The 13,496-nt window shown below is 49.3% G+C and overlaps 1 long non-coding RNA gene across 1 annotated transcript; it reads left to right on the top strand.

Annotated features, from left to right (window-relative positions):
* Positions 1-320: 320 nt before the first annotated feature.
* On the top strand, positions 321-3,854 carry LOC129785750 (uncharacterized). Its single transcript, XR_008749949.1, has 3 exons — positions 321-648; positions 2,018-2,124; positions 3,285-3,854. It is a non-coding gene; the product is annotated as an uncharacterized LOC129785750 (long non-coding RNA).
* The last annotated feature ends 9,642 nt before the right edge of the window (positions 3,855-13,496 follow it).

Here is a 13,496-nt window from a genome sequence, read left to right as displayed (position 1 = left end):
GAGGCAGCTTTCAACCGGTTTTAGGCTTAACTCCTGTGTTCCTGAGCACGGTTCTGGGCTTCGAGGGGTTTGCTTTTGGCTTTTTGCCTTCAGCGCGTCCTCCGTCACCGCTGTCGGTGTGCGCTGAGCTGCTGCTTAGGGAACTGTGGTGATACAGACTGTGTGCGTGCCAGCCGTCCTCCAGGCTATAGCTGTATTCTACCCTAAAAAAAGCTTTCCGTAATATTATGCTTCCGTTAGGACGCAATTTTCTCGAGTTCCCCCCACCTCAGGGTGATTTTCCCACACCCCTAACCCCAACCCCTAAGCCCACCTGCAACACCCCATTTTCTCCTAGGCTTTTAGGAGTGGCCTGAGAGGTGCTTGCAGGGTATTCCATTTTGCCTTAGACAGCTTAGGAGACCAACCACATGCCTGGAGATCTGTATCTATCCTTAGGCTCCTAGTGGGATTCACACAAAACCAGTATGTGTGGGCACATTCTCCTAGCAGCTCGGTGTCTTTTTGCTGTTGCAGAGGTGATTTCCAGGCGGAGCTGACCAGTGGGGTTCTCTGGCTGAGGGGAAGACCAGCAGTCAGCTGGTGGATGTGCTTCTGGAAGAAATAGCAACGGGAGCTCTAAGAGAGGGAAATGGCTTCCCTGCATGGGTATGTGGAAGCTTTCTTCACTGCTTGTTTCCACTGAGATTAATTGGTAATAAATACCCATTAGGAAGGTGGGAGAATTACTTTCGTGGCCGGTGTCTTCAATATTCACCTTCTTCTTAGTGTAAACACTGAAAACTTTCAAGCCAGGGAAACTCAGGTGCACTAGAAAAGCTGAAACGGTGAGCGTACTGAAGACATAGCTGAAGTAGCCACACTTGACAATGATGCCACGTGAACCACCGGACATGCAGGTATTTCTAGTGGGCTCGAGCCCCTGCTAATGCTGCGCTATATGGCCAAGCCAAAGTAACAGCTTCCTGCTGCTGAAAAGCCTCGTCCTCCTCCCCTCTCCCTGCCCCGGTACTGGTGGCCGTGACCGGGAAGTGTCCAGCAGAGCAGTATTTGGGTTTTCCCGGGTTACTTCTCTGCTGACGAGATTAATGCAGACAAGCGCCAGAATGACTAAGTAGCAAGACTACATTGTAAGGAATGACTGCTTCTTGTGGCATGAGGAAGTTCATTCAACTCACCATGTCCCATTGCACCGTACCCCAGCACATGGGGGAAGCAGGCAATGATACAGGGACAAGGAAGCGTTGCAAGAATTCTTCACGTCATACTAAGCACGACTGTATCCAGAGGTTCTCTCTGGGATAGAGTAGCATTTCTTTGATCCTTCGACATCTTTTCCTCAGCCTTTCCAGAAGCTTGAACCGTTTTCCCTGCCATTCCTGAAAGGTATTTCCAAGGAAGATCTTTCCTTTTCTGGTTTTGTTGGGCAGAACCTCTCAGAGAGTCCCATTTTTTTTCCACCCTGGAGCACTCGAGACAAGTTGCAAAGGTGCTGACAGATGTGTTTTGTAGTACTGCGAGACCCACACAAAAGACCTATCCCTAATATAATCCCTAAATCCCTAAAGCAAATGTAATCCTTAATTAAATCTCTAATCCCTAAAACCTAAGTAACGTCAGTTTAATTCTTTGAATAAGGATAAGTTGTCAATGAGGTCTTCAGTGCTGTACCTGCTTGCATCAACTAGTTCTTGGATTGGCTCTTTCCTTTTCAGGAGAATGGGATTAAATTAGGGATTAAATTAGTTTTATAAGACTAGCTAGGTTTATCAGACTTACAAAGCTGGAGTGCCCACCACAAGCTCTAACACCTGAAGGCCCTCTGCAGACAATGGCAGTGCAAGCTTGTGCCTTTTCTGTGATGGGAGTTTTTCCCATATTCTTTCTCTCTATTTCCACTTTTCACATGGAAATTCCATTTCTAGGAGAGCCGCATTATTTTCGTGCACATTGAGAGGCAGCTCTAATGCAGACCGGAACACATGTTCAGTGCTAACACAGCTGTAATTTCTTTCAGAAGGAGGAGGGGAGCGCTGAAGCTTTCGTGGCCAAGCCCCGGAGCCAGGATGTCAGGGAGAAGCAGGAGTATCTGAGCCAGCTGAAGAACAAGCTGGGAGATCTACTGTAAGTATGGAGGGAAGGGGCTGATGGGGACAGTAGCTCAGGACCGTGCGTGCAGAGGGAACCCCGCAGTGGATGCAGTGTGCGTGGCCAGCGCAGGCCTCCCTGCACTACAGAGCTGTGCCCGTTGCAGTGAATGCCGAGACCTGGCTGAGCCCGGCTCTGCGGAACACTGCGAGCAGCAGTCCCCGACCCAAAGAACTTTGGCGTGGCAGACAGCGAGCAGAGATCAGTTGTACCACTAATCCCCTTCGGTACAGTGCTCCTCTGTCGCGACGGAGGGAAGACACAGTCAATCAATATGAGTGATCAGCAGACTTCGTTTATTGTACCTTACAGTCACCTTTTATGCCTTGTTATAATTAGCTCATACGTATTGCAAAAGTTAAGCTCATTATTGGTGAGTTGCCTAAATATCAAGCCCACCCCTAGTTTCTCTTCTGTAGTTATCTGTTCCCACCTGCAACATTCTTTTCCCACCGAAATCTTCCTGTTATTGTGTAACAAGAACAGCCAAAGGCAGTGTATTTGTGCTTTACTTCAGATAAGCTGAGAGCGATGTGCATTTTTGTCTAGCCAGCTAGACTATGTTTATGTGAACTTTTTCAGCTAGCCAGTTATCCAGACTCCTCAGCTCTCCAAAAATAGCGGTAAAATCCTGTACATCTTCAGAGACTGGTTCTGAGGAGTGGGAAGAGCAAATAGGACTGACAACTGGTGCAAATCTGAGAAATAATTCCACCTCAAAACAAGAGGCAATTACTGCATTGAAAAAAAGTCTGGTGCCACACCGAGCACCGAGGAGAACGCCAGAGGTGGGCAGGTGCCTGTGAAGTGAAATCCTGTCCAACGTGGGCACTGAATTAGCAAGAAGTACAGTTCTGTAATAAGGGATATCAATGCACAATAGAGTGAAATTAAGGTCTTCCCAGGTTATCATGAATCTAAGATTTCTTAACTTCCGGTCAGTTTAACGTTTAGCATTCACCAGTCTTTATTGCACATGTGTTTAACAACGGGATGCTAGTAGAGGCAGAGATGACTGTATCAAAAGACATCTCTGCTCTGCATTTCGGGCAACATGGATTCTCAGTGTGACACAAGTAAGTAAATGTTCTTTTCACATACCACAACGTAATGGTGACTGTGTTGTTTTGGAACAGAGAGGGGAAGGCAGATGATCTGAAGACTGCTTTCTGTGCGATTGATCCCGGTATCGACGATCAGACGCTAGATACCTACATTGACCTGCCGGATCAAGAAGATGTGCCTGTGGAAACTGCACTCGAGAGGCTGCTTGCTGGATATGCGAGACGAGTAGGGCCCTCGCCCAGGGAGGGAAGCACGACAGGCTTCGGAGGGGAGGAAGGAGACTTCCAATAATAAGAATAAATGGACTGTTTGATCTACGGGTTTGGGTGCCAAGCCGAGAGTTGGAGTTACTGCGTTAAATACTTCTTCCCATTGCATATGGAGGTACAGCTCGTAAGAGCTGAGTGGGTGGGCTAGCTTGAGCTATCGGAAGCGCTTTCATCTTAAGCAGCACAGCACTCCGAGACAATTTTACAGCCTCTGCAGAGTCATTTTAGCTCAGCAAGACCTGTGGTGGGAGGCTGCCTGATCCCCAGACAGAGGCTTCACACCCCCGGGGCGCCGAGGCACTTCAGGGTGTCAGGCGCTCTGCTTGGTGACACAAGAGCTGTGCTCCACAGCCATTGCTGGAACCTGAGAAGCCACCGTCAGGCTCCAGGCTGCAGCGTGGCTGCTTTGGCCCTTGGCCCTTACAGTCCCTTGTCTCAAAGAAAGAGGGTTTCAAAGATTCCTTTGCAAAATAAGGTGCCGGTTGCAAGCAAAAGGTGAGGTCAGCCCACACGAAGTCTGCTATCGTGTCTGTCCCCGAGGAGACTTTTGTCTTGGTGTGGCTGCTGTTGTCCAGTATGAAATCACTCAACAGACGTTCAAGTGCTGCCCCACGAGTAGATTTAACCAAACTCTGAGCTGCAAAAGTCATCCAAGCATAGAAAAACTGAAATCAGTCCCTTGCTGCGAGGAAGGCACCACGTGCCCTTTGGTAACTTTACTCAGTCGTCCCTACTCATAGTGTCCGCTTTGCCCTGCACATAGCCCTCTCTAGGGAGGGGAGGGAGGATTCTGGAAACAAAAAAGACTGTAGGAAAACAGCTCTGCTGTGGTCATGCCTGAATTGCCGAGTAACTGGAGCAAACCTGAGAAGCAAAACCCTTTCTTTTTCTTGCGATGTAGGCATATGAAAAGTAGAAAGGGGTAAGCTGAAATCCAAAGACACCTTCCTGATAAAGCACTAGTTTTGTAAACTTGCCAAAACTGATTGCATCTGTAAAGCAGGAAGGCACCATAGCTGGTGTGACACAGCATGTACCACCCAGAGGTACGAGGCCCTGGGGCTTTCTGCCTTAATACTCGAACCTGGTGCCAGGCACTTCCAACACAAGTCACAAAATAGCAGGAAAGGACCTCCACCAACCGGGCGGCTGCAGTACCCACTTATATGTCGCTAGGCGGCAGCAGCGCTCCAACAGGGCCGGCTGCAGTATCCATTAAAATTTCGCTAGGTGGCAGCAGCGCTCCACCAACCGGGCGGCTGCAGTACCCAATTATGTTTCGCTAGATGGCAGCAGCGCTCCACCAACAGGGCCGGTTGCAGTACCCCAATATATTTCACTAGATGGCAGCAGCGCTCCACCAACCGGGCAGCGCATGCGCAGAAACGGCTTGACGCCAAAGGGGCGGGGCTTCCGGCCTCGTACGTTTGGGCTACGCGTACGGCCCCGGAAGGTGGGTTCATTTCCGGCCCGCGCGGCGCGCTGGAGCGGCCGTGGAGGTGCGGAGCCTTCGCCGGGAGCCCGGAAGACTTTCGGGCCGGGACGTGCGGCGGCGCGCTCGGGCTGAAGGGCGGCCGGGGGCCGGCGGGCAGCGGCCGAGTCGGGGGGGATGTGGCGGCCCGGCGCTCGGCCGCGGCAGGGAGCGCCTGGTGCCGGCGGCGGGCGGGCTGAGGCAGGCGGGCGGCCCGGCCCGGGAGCGGCGGGGCTGCCGCCGGTTCTCGTCTCCCCGGCAGGGACGGTGGTCAGCGGGCTCCTCACGGGGCTGCCCTTTCCTGGGTGGGTGGTTTTTTGGTTTTTTGTTTTGTTTTTTTTTTTTTTTTCTCTCGGAGCCGCGCCGCTACCTCGGCGAGGAGCGGCGGCGGGGCGGCCCCGGTGCTCGCTTGTGGCGGCGGCGCCCGGGAGAGGGGTCGGCCCGCACCGCCCCGCCGCCCACCCGCCGCCGCAGCCGCCGCAGCTCTGCGCGGGGCTTTGTCTTTCCCCCAGCCGCTGGCCTGAGCCGTGGCAGCCGGCTGGGGCTGCCGGCCCCCGCGGGCCGCAGAGAGGCTGCCTCGGGGCCTGCGGTAACGCTGTCGCAGGGGGGTGGGGTGGGGTGGGGTGGCTCAGGAGCCTCTTCCCGCCCCTGCGAGCGGGCAAGAGAAGGAAAAGAAAGCCCGGCGGCGGAATCCCCAGCCGTCGCCCCCGACTGCTGCTTTCTCCGCAAGCCTTTTAACTGCCGGGGAGGGCTGGGAGGCAGCAGCAGCTCAGGTGTCTGGCTGATCTTGTGTCGTGACAGTCAGCTCCGGGGCCGGAGCAGCCGAGGGGAAGAGGCCTTTTGGTTTGCTTCCCCGCGAAACCGGGGCCTTTTGTTTTCGCTTTGTCCCTAGGTTCGTCCGGAAGCGTCCGTCGACAAGTCAAGGGGAGCGGAACCGAAGGTCGCTCGAGATGTTACTTCGCCACGCGTGCCTCGTGCTTGCGAGTCGGACTGCTGACTACGGAGGGATCCCTTTTGTAGCCGCCGAGGGCCCGCGAGGCTCCGTGTGCCCGCCGCTTCCGAGTGCTGCGCTGCGGCTCGGGCAACAGCCGGGGAGGAACTGTCGGTCCCTCGTGGTAACGCAGCCGGGCCTGCTAGGCGCTTAAAGCAGCGCGTCCGGCCGGGCAGTATTGTTCTTCGAGGCTGTAAAGGAGCCCGAGGTATAAACCCGCTTTATGTTTCCGTACGGCGGTGCGCTTTGTCGGAGAGCTCGGCCGTACTGACGGAGCTGGCACAGGGTTCCCGCGGGACTCCGGCTTTGACCGTCTCGTGGAAAGGCTCCAGAGCCTGCTTGGGAAGCCGCTTGACAAGGCACGGCTTTGCCGTGATTTTTACGCCGGAATTCCGACGGTAACGCCGATGCCACGTGTTAGCCTTTCTCCAGCAGCTCTTCAAAGCAGAGTGAGCCTTAAGAATCGGATTGCCTTTTAACGAAATTCGAAACAAAGCTGCGGGGTGAAGCGGCTGGAAGCGTCCTGCCAGTCTGCCGTGGGTATCGCTGCCGTGCGTGTTACCTGCCTGTCTGCCGATCGCTCCTGCCTCTTGTTGTGCCCCGGTAATTCCTCTGGGTAATGCGTTGGGCTCTGAATGTAGTGCATCTTGACTTCCTCCTGATCCCCTGTGATGTTATCGGTGTTTGCCTTCCTCATGTTTCACAGGGCGTGGGAAGGCTGAAGAGGCTGGAAGCCTCGGCTGTTGTGTGCGAAGAAGCTATGAGCCTTTTAAGAGAGCATGTAGCCAGCAAGCGCATCGTGGTGCTTCGGCACCAAGCCGATATGACAGACCTCAATGTTTTTTGTGAAAAGGGATCGCAAGGAAATGTGCTGATGTTGAAGGGGGAAAGGTGGTAGGGGAAGAGGTAGGAGGCAGTTTTCAACCAATTTTAGGCTTAACTCCTGTGTTCCTGAGAATGGTTCTGGGCTTTGAGGGGTTTGCTTTTGGCTTTTTGCCTTAAGCGCGTCTACCTTTCAGGGTAACGCTTTCTTGGAAGTTGGAAACTGTCCTTCTTGAACACCAAACCAAACCCCGTACCTGGGAGGGCCGTTTAGCGTGCTGCACCGTGTGTTTTATTCCCTGTCGGTCACTTGACACTAGCTGTACGTGCTCTCCCGGTTTGGCACGTTCTTACCCTGCTGGCTGAAAGATTCTGTCTTTTCACTTCCTCGGCTTGCCACAGGCCATAACAAATGTGTGTTCATAGTCCGCTTTCCTTGCTCGCTGCTTTCAGATTTGAGCATCGATGCCATGGACGGAGCAGGAGAGCCTCAGCAGGACGTCGAGCACAAGCCGTTTAAACAGCGCTTGGATAAAGCTGCCAATCGTGTGACTCCAGAAGCAGAGAGACACGGTAGGATGCTATTCTGTCATTCTTGGATGGATGCTCTCATAGTCTTTCCATTACCGTATGCCTGCTATGAGATTCATGGGAACAAGGGACGGCTGAATTCACAGCGTTTTAAACACCACAAACTATTGAAAAGTTTATAGGACACAAGTCTATTACACTGGTAGATCAGACAAGCTCCTCTGTGTGTGTGTATATACGTTATACTCGGTACTTTTGCGAGGCAAGTCTTTGCCTGGTCCCTCTGAAATTGGGACGAGGACTCATTGGTGCATTGCAGGAGCAGAGCTGCTGAGTGAATAGGCTTTTCCTACTAGAAATCAAGCAGCTGCTCTGGCAAAACTTGACTTTGGTTGCATCTTTAAATCCTAGGAGGCTGACTGTCCTGGTTTCAGCTGGGATGGAGTTCACTTTCTTCCTAGGTGCTAGTCAAGTGCTGTGTCTTGGCTATGATGTGAGAACAATGCTGATAACTGCACTGATGCTTTCATTTGTTGCTGGGTGATGTTTATACTAAGTCAAGGATTTGTCTGTTCCTTTGGCCCTGCCAGCCAGAGGGCTGGAAGGGGGCACAAGAGACTGAAGGGACACAGCCAGGTCAGCTGCCCTGAAGCAGCCAAAGAGGTATTCCATACCGTGGGACGTCATGCTTGATATAGAAACTTGGAGGGTTAGCTGAGGGGGGATGGCTGCTCGGGGACTGGCTGGGCATCGGTCAGTGTGTGGTGAGCATTTGTACTGTGCATCACTTGGTTTTGATAGTTTGGGTTTTTTCTTTGCCCTTCCTTGGGATTTTACCCATTTTTCCCCACCTTTCCATCCTAGTTGTTGTTGTTATTATTATTACTGTTGTTCTTGTCTTTTTATTCTGTTTAAATTACTAAATTGTTTTTATCTCAGCCCTCGAGTTTTACATACCTTTCTGATTCTGGTCCCCACGCCTCCGGGTGCTGGTGGGTGGGTGGGGGTGAGCAAGCAGCTAGGTGGTGTTTGGTTGCCAGCTGGGGTTAAACCACGACAGTCTATTTTTTGGTGCCCAATGTGGAGCATCGAAGGGTTGAGATAACAACAGGTCTAATCAGACTGTGTTAGATTAAATTGTTTGAAGTATGCATTGTATTAAATTAATAGTAACTGTCTACAATGCTGGCTTACCTATTTTTGAATTTGCTGTCCAATCTTTAAATCCTGGTAGGCTGACAAATGGGACAAGCTGGTTAGAGGAATGAACTTCTCTCCAGGGAAGGCTCCACTGACTTGACCTTTAAGCCTAAACTTGCATCTGACTACATTTACTTTGTGTGTGTTAATGCATACTGGATAAATATATTTCAGTTGATTTATCAGTTACAAGTTGGAGTAAGTGGTCCTTGGCTATACATAAACCTCTCCTCTGCTTTTTTTATGTTATGTGTTTATGACTTAGTGTTTATGTGTTTATGTTTGTGTTGTGTTACGACTTACTGTTGTACTTCAATACAAACAGAGAACGATTCTGGTAGTGTTGCAATCTAACGGTAATACTGCATCGTCTTTTCTTGTCTGTGAAGAGAAGGGAATCAAGCCAACTGTTGCTGTTCCGCCAGGCAGGATGGACACCTGAACAGCTTTGGTCTCAATGCCCAAGCCTGGGCCCAGCCCAAGAAATGACTGGCTGCGTAAATAATTTGGCCATAAGGTATTAACTGGTTGTGTGGGAAGGCGCCTAAACAATACTGTCTGTTCTTTGTTTCGGTATTTCTGATCTGTAATGGAGACGCGTAAGGCTTGGACACAACTTATACAACTTATACAACCAATGTGATCAAGTTAGTGCCACTTCATTAAGGGATACACAGCAATTTATACACTAGCACAAAGCACACACATTGCTTCTAGATTGCTAATAGGCTAAAGCTGCTTGTCTGTTCACTCTGCTGCACTCTGTGATTGGTCACGGCGTGGTATTCATGCTCCTCGCCTACATTCTGTTTCAACATTCTATTTTCTTATTTTTCAGTCCAGCTCCTTTATCTCTTTTCCACATATGCAGTTCCTTAATAGTCCGACTTTCTTATCTCTCTGCCAGTACACAGTTTCTTTGTCTCTCGTGGCCTTGCATATGTCCTTCACAACAGCTGCAGCCTGTTATTACAACGAGGCCACTCAGTCTGGATTGCTCATAATATGCACATCATCTTCTAGCCACTCACATAACAGATTCTTAAACGTTGGGTGTTGAAGGAGGCTTGGAGAGGCTGTGCTGGTCCCTGGCCGGCAGGCCGTGCCCTGTGGCAGGGACTGGGGTCTGCGGGCGGGTAGAGCCGCGGTGTGCAGGGGCACAGCCAGTCCCCCACTGATTCACTCTGCTGGCTGCGCCTGGGGGGGCTGCTTTGAGCAGCGCTTTTTGCTTTTGTATTCCTCTTGCTGAGAGGCGATGTTTTACTTTTGTTCTCATGAGATTTTGTCACATTAGCTTTATGCCCATTTCCCACTTATTAATTAAACCTGGTCTGCGAAGGACTGCGGATGCCCTTCTCCCACTCCTGCTGTGATGTCACATGCAGATTTTGTATGTAAAGTCTCTGCTCTGTCATCCAGAGTTTTAATGAAGCTACTAAGCAGACTAAAACTCCAAGTGCAGTATTTCATACACCTGTTCAAGCCACCTGCCTTATGGTAATTACAGCATGACGGTATTTCCTTTGTTTGCTTATAGGAAAGTTGCATGGAATAGGGTTATGGGTCTTAAGACCCTGCTTCCCTCGTCTACACTGATCCAGTTATCCTTAAAGGAATTAGAATGGTATGCCACTGTTGGCTCTTGAAAAAAAAAAAAAAAAAGGTGACTGTTTTCTAGTGCTGTGTGACTTTTTAGGTGCTTGTACATTTGTTTTGGTGTCCCATTCCCCTACCCTGTGGTTCATCCTAGTATCTTATCATATTGAGTTGAGGCCGACCAATGTGTCCCTCACCACTGCTCCTTTCGCTATAGGAGCAGGCAAATGGGGCAAGTAAGAAGCAGCGGTAAAAGTGCTGAGCAGAGAATTTGGTTCTCCCTTTCCCAGCCATCCCTTTGCTTTGGTTTGTGACTTACTCCCTGCTCCTTTATTACCTCTTCTTTAAGAAAAGATATGTATTTACCACACTGCCATAATGTGAGTTTTAATGAACCCACAGCTGAACAAAGCAGAGCAGACGTAGCACAGAGAGTTCTGTCATTTATTGGCATGCTTTAGGCAGGTAAAATGAGAGGAAGTTTACCCTGGAGACTTTTCTTCCCTAGTTGTTCAGCCTCTGGCACCACCACCTATCCATCGCTCACCTCAGTCCTACCTTTCTTTTCAGGGTTGTGCAGATTATCAAGGCATATAGGTTGTGTGAGGTCTTGATTTTCAAGCCTTGCTTCTTTGGAGGAGATGCCCTTGTCTGCACAAGGGGTGAGGCATGTGTCACTGTAGACCTCCACCAAGAGCTGGACACCTGGCCATCCTGACATGAGGTGTCTTGAAATAGATCCGTATTAGTCATGCCAGTCTATAAATGTGCAAGATATTAGGAAGAGCGATAAGAAAGCAAATGGCAGCGTAGTCATGTATTCTGGACGTGCACACCACACACCGTGGTGTTCTGAAGCAGCCTTCTGCTTTCAGCCTCCCAGGCAACGTAGCTTGTACAGGACTGTGCCTTTTTGTGATGGTTCCCAGGCTCGTTCAGTCTCTTACTGAGCCCTTCTTTTGTGGATGGATGTTTTTTCTATCGTAGGTGATAAACAGGGCTTGTATGTAAATCTAGGGTTTGACAGGTAATCTCAGTGGAGCAACAGTAGTGGGTAACAGGTAAACTGAAGCCTGGAAAAGGCAAGAGCATGCCTGCAATTTCAGGCAGTGAGGGCTGTAAAGAGGCTGTGTAAGGACACTGGTGATGACTAATATGTTGTCCTCTCTAGATGCAGACTTGTGTAGTTTGCAGCAAAACAAAATAGCATGTCAGCACAGGATACAGATGCGTTTCCACAAGTCATGACGAAACGAGCTGGTCTGCCTTTACAATTCATTTATCAAATCACTTCCTGTTCCCATTTTGAGGCTAGAGGCTAATTAATTATAAGCATCACTTCAGGAACACTACATGGTGCTCAGATCAAATGATGTTCAGTTAAAAAGCAAAACAAACAAACAAAAAAACCCCACCCCCACAAAACCTGAAGAGTGTCTGTTTTGGCTTGAAGAGTGTTAAGCAACCTGGGAGGACAGCTGAAAACACTTTGTGTATGCCGAAGTAAACAAGAATTTTTGTTGCTGGTTTGGGGAGCATACAGAGATGTTCATGCAATGAAGCAGTCCTCAGTTCAGAACTTAGATGCTCATTTGCCTGGAGAGGTGACCCTCCTATACTTTTTTTTTATTTAATCAGTGAAAACTGCTAGCTGGGAATTGATTTGGGGGATCGGATCCAGAAACACCTTTCTCTGAAGGGCAGCAGTAACAGCAGTTCAGTAGAAAGGATAAACAGCTGGATGGTTTGATCCCGTGTCTTCTGACACTGAATATTGGTCTAAGACCCAGATTGCTAGAAATGCTGTCCTTCCAGGCTTTAATAATAATATAAATGTTTCTTTAGGTTTTCTGTTAATTAGGATACGAAGGGGGGTTTGTTGACCATTGAGAAAAAAGTCCAGTGTTTAGCAATCTTGCTATGTTGTTGGCCACTTCAGCTTGCTAGAATTTGACACTTTTAATTTGAGGGCAGAACTCCATGGTTCTTATGCCTATTCCAAGAATTCACGAGGGAGAATAAAAGGTTGTGTGTTGTTTTGGGGTGGGTTTTTTTTGTTTGGTTTGGTGGGCTTTTTTGGTTGTGAAGTTTTGTTTTTTAAAACAGCAACCGCCTCAGACACACTGTCATATCTTAGTCTTAGTCACCTCCTCATTTGCTAGTTCTGTGCAAACACGCTGCATTAAAATGACAGTCTCTCTCTGCCCTTACAGAGCCAAGGCAGTTACGGCTGTGATTCCAAAGAGAGGCTATGTCCTTTATTTCATTTGTTTCCTATTAGCTGTAACATAGTCACTGGACAGCACTGAAGGATGTTTTACTAAATATCCTGTCCTATTTTTATTTACCAAATTGCCTTAACGGCACAGAAACCATTAGGAACAGCCTTCAGCAATAAGCACTTAGACCCTGTTCAGAGCTTTGAGCACAGCCACGTGAGTTATCCGCTCTGTTCCTCTGTGCTGATTCAAATTACACTTTTCAGAGTAATTTTGAAGTGTGATCAAGTACATTTCGGAGCAATTTCCAGGCACTGCTTTTGGAGCCTGTGACGAACTGCAAATGTGAAATAATGCCTCCTGTGCCACTCATCTGCATGGGAAGCTGTGGGAGCAGCACTAAGCGAGGGTTGAGGGCAGAAGGCTTGAGGCTTCCACTTCTTGCCTACAGGTAACAAGCCTGGCCCCAACCAGGGACTGGGGCTCTGTGGAGGAGTTTTCCCTGCCTGCTGCATCCAGTCTGTGCTGACGCTGCAGGCAGCAGCTGAACCAGCCCTGGCCTGGAGCCTATAAAGAGGATCAGAGAAGCGTACTGAGTTTTCCGATGTCCCATCCCAAGCTAGGAGCTCCCTCGTTTTCAAACCCAGGGCTTTGAGGATCTGTGCTGAATTCTTTACAGTTTATTGAGCCTCCTGTGACCAAATGTGGTGATGACCCTGCTTTATTGAGACAAAGGATGGCTGATGCTAACTAGTCATCTCCAGTGGAAGCCTGTGGGAGTTAACATGGGTATAGAGAGTTCTTTAATCCCATGCTTGGTGGCACCAACTGCTTTAATTTTGACTTAAATGAGACCAGGCACTTGGAATGCAAACTGCAGAGATGTTCCACTTACAAGCAAAGCATGTGGCATTTTCGCTTTTTAAAAAAACTGAACAGGCAGTATAAATAAAGTAAGCAAACTGAATTGTAAAAACAATAAAATAAAAAAAAAATCAGTGAAGCTATCAAGGAACTATGTGTACGCTCTAGAAATTCAGCTAGCTAGCATACCAATGGGTGAGATTTGTGCATTTTTCTTGGTGGAAGAATATTTCTGCCCTGTGAGCCCTGAGGGTGGCTTTGATAGCAGGGAGAGGCAGTTTCTGTCACTGTGCAGAAGGGTGATGCTTCTGCTTTCCTGG

Source organism: Falco peregrinus, chromosome 1 (genome assembly GCF_023634155.1).
Source record: "Falco peregrinus isolate bFalPer1 chromosome 1, bFalPer1.pri, whole genome shotgun sequence".
NCBI lineage: Eukaryota > Metazoa > Chordata > Aves > Falconiformes > Falconidae > Falco > Falco peregrinus.
The sequence above is the reverse complement of the archived record's forward strand: the minus strand, read 5'-3'. Positions and strand labels throughout refer to the sequence as shown.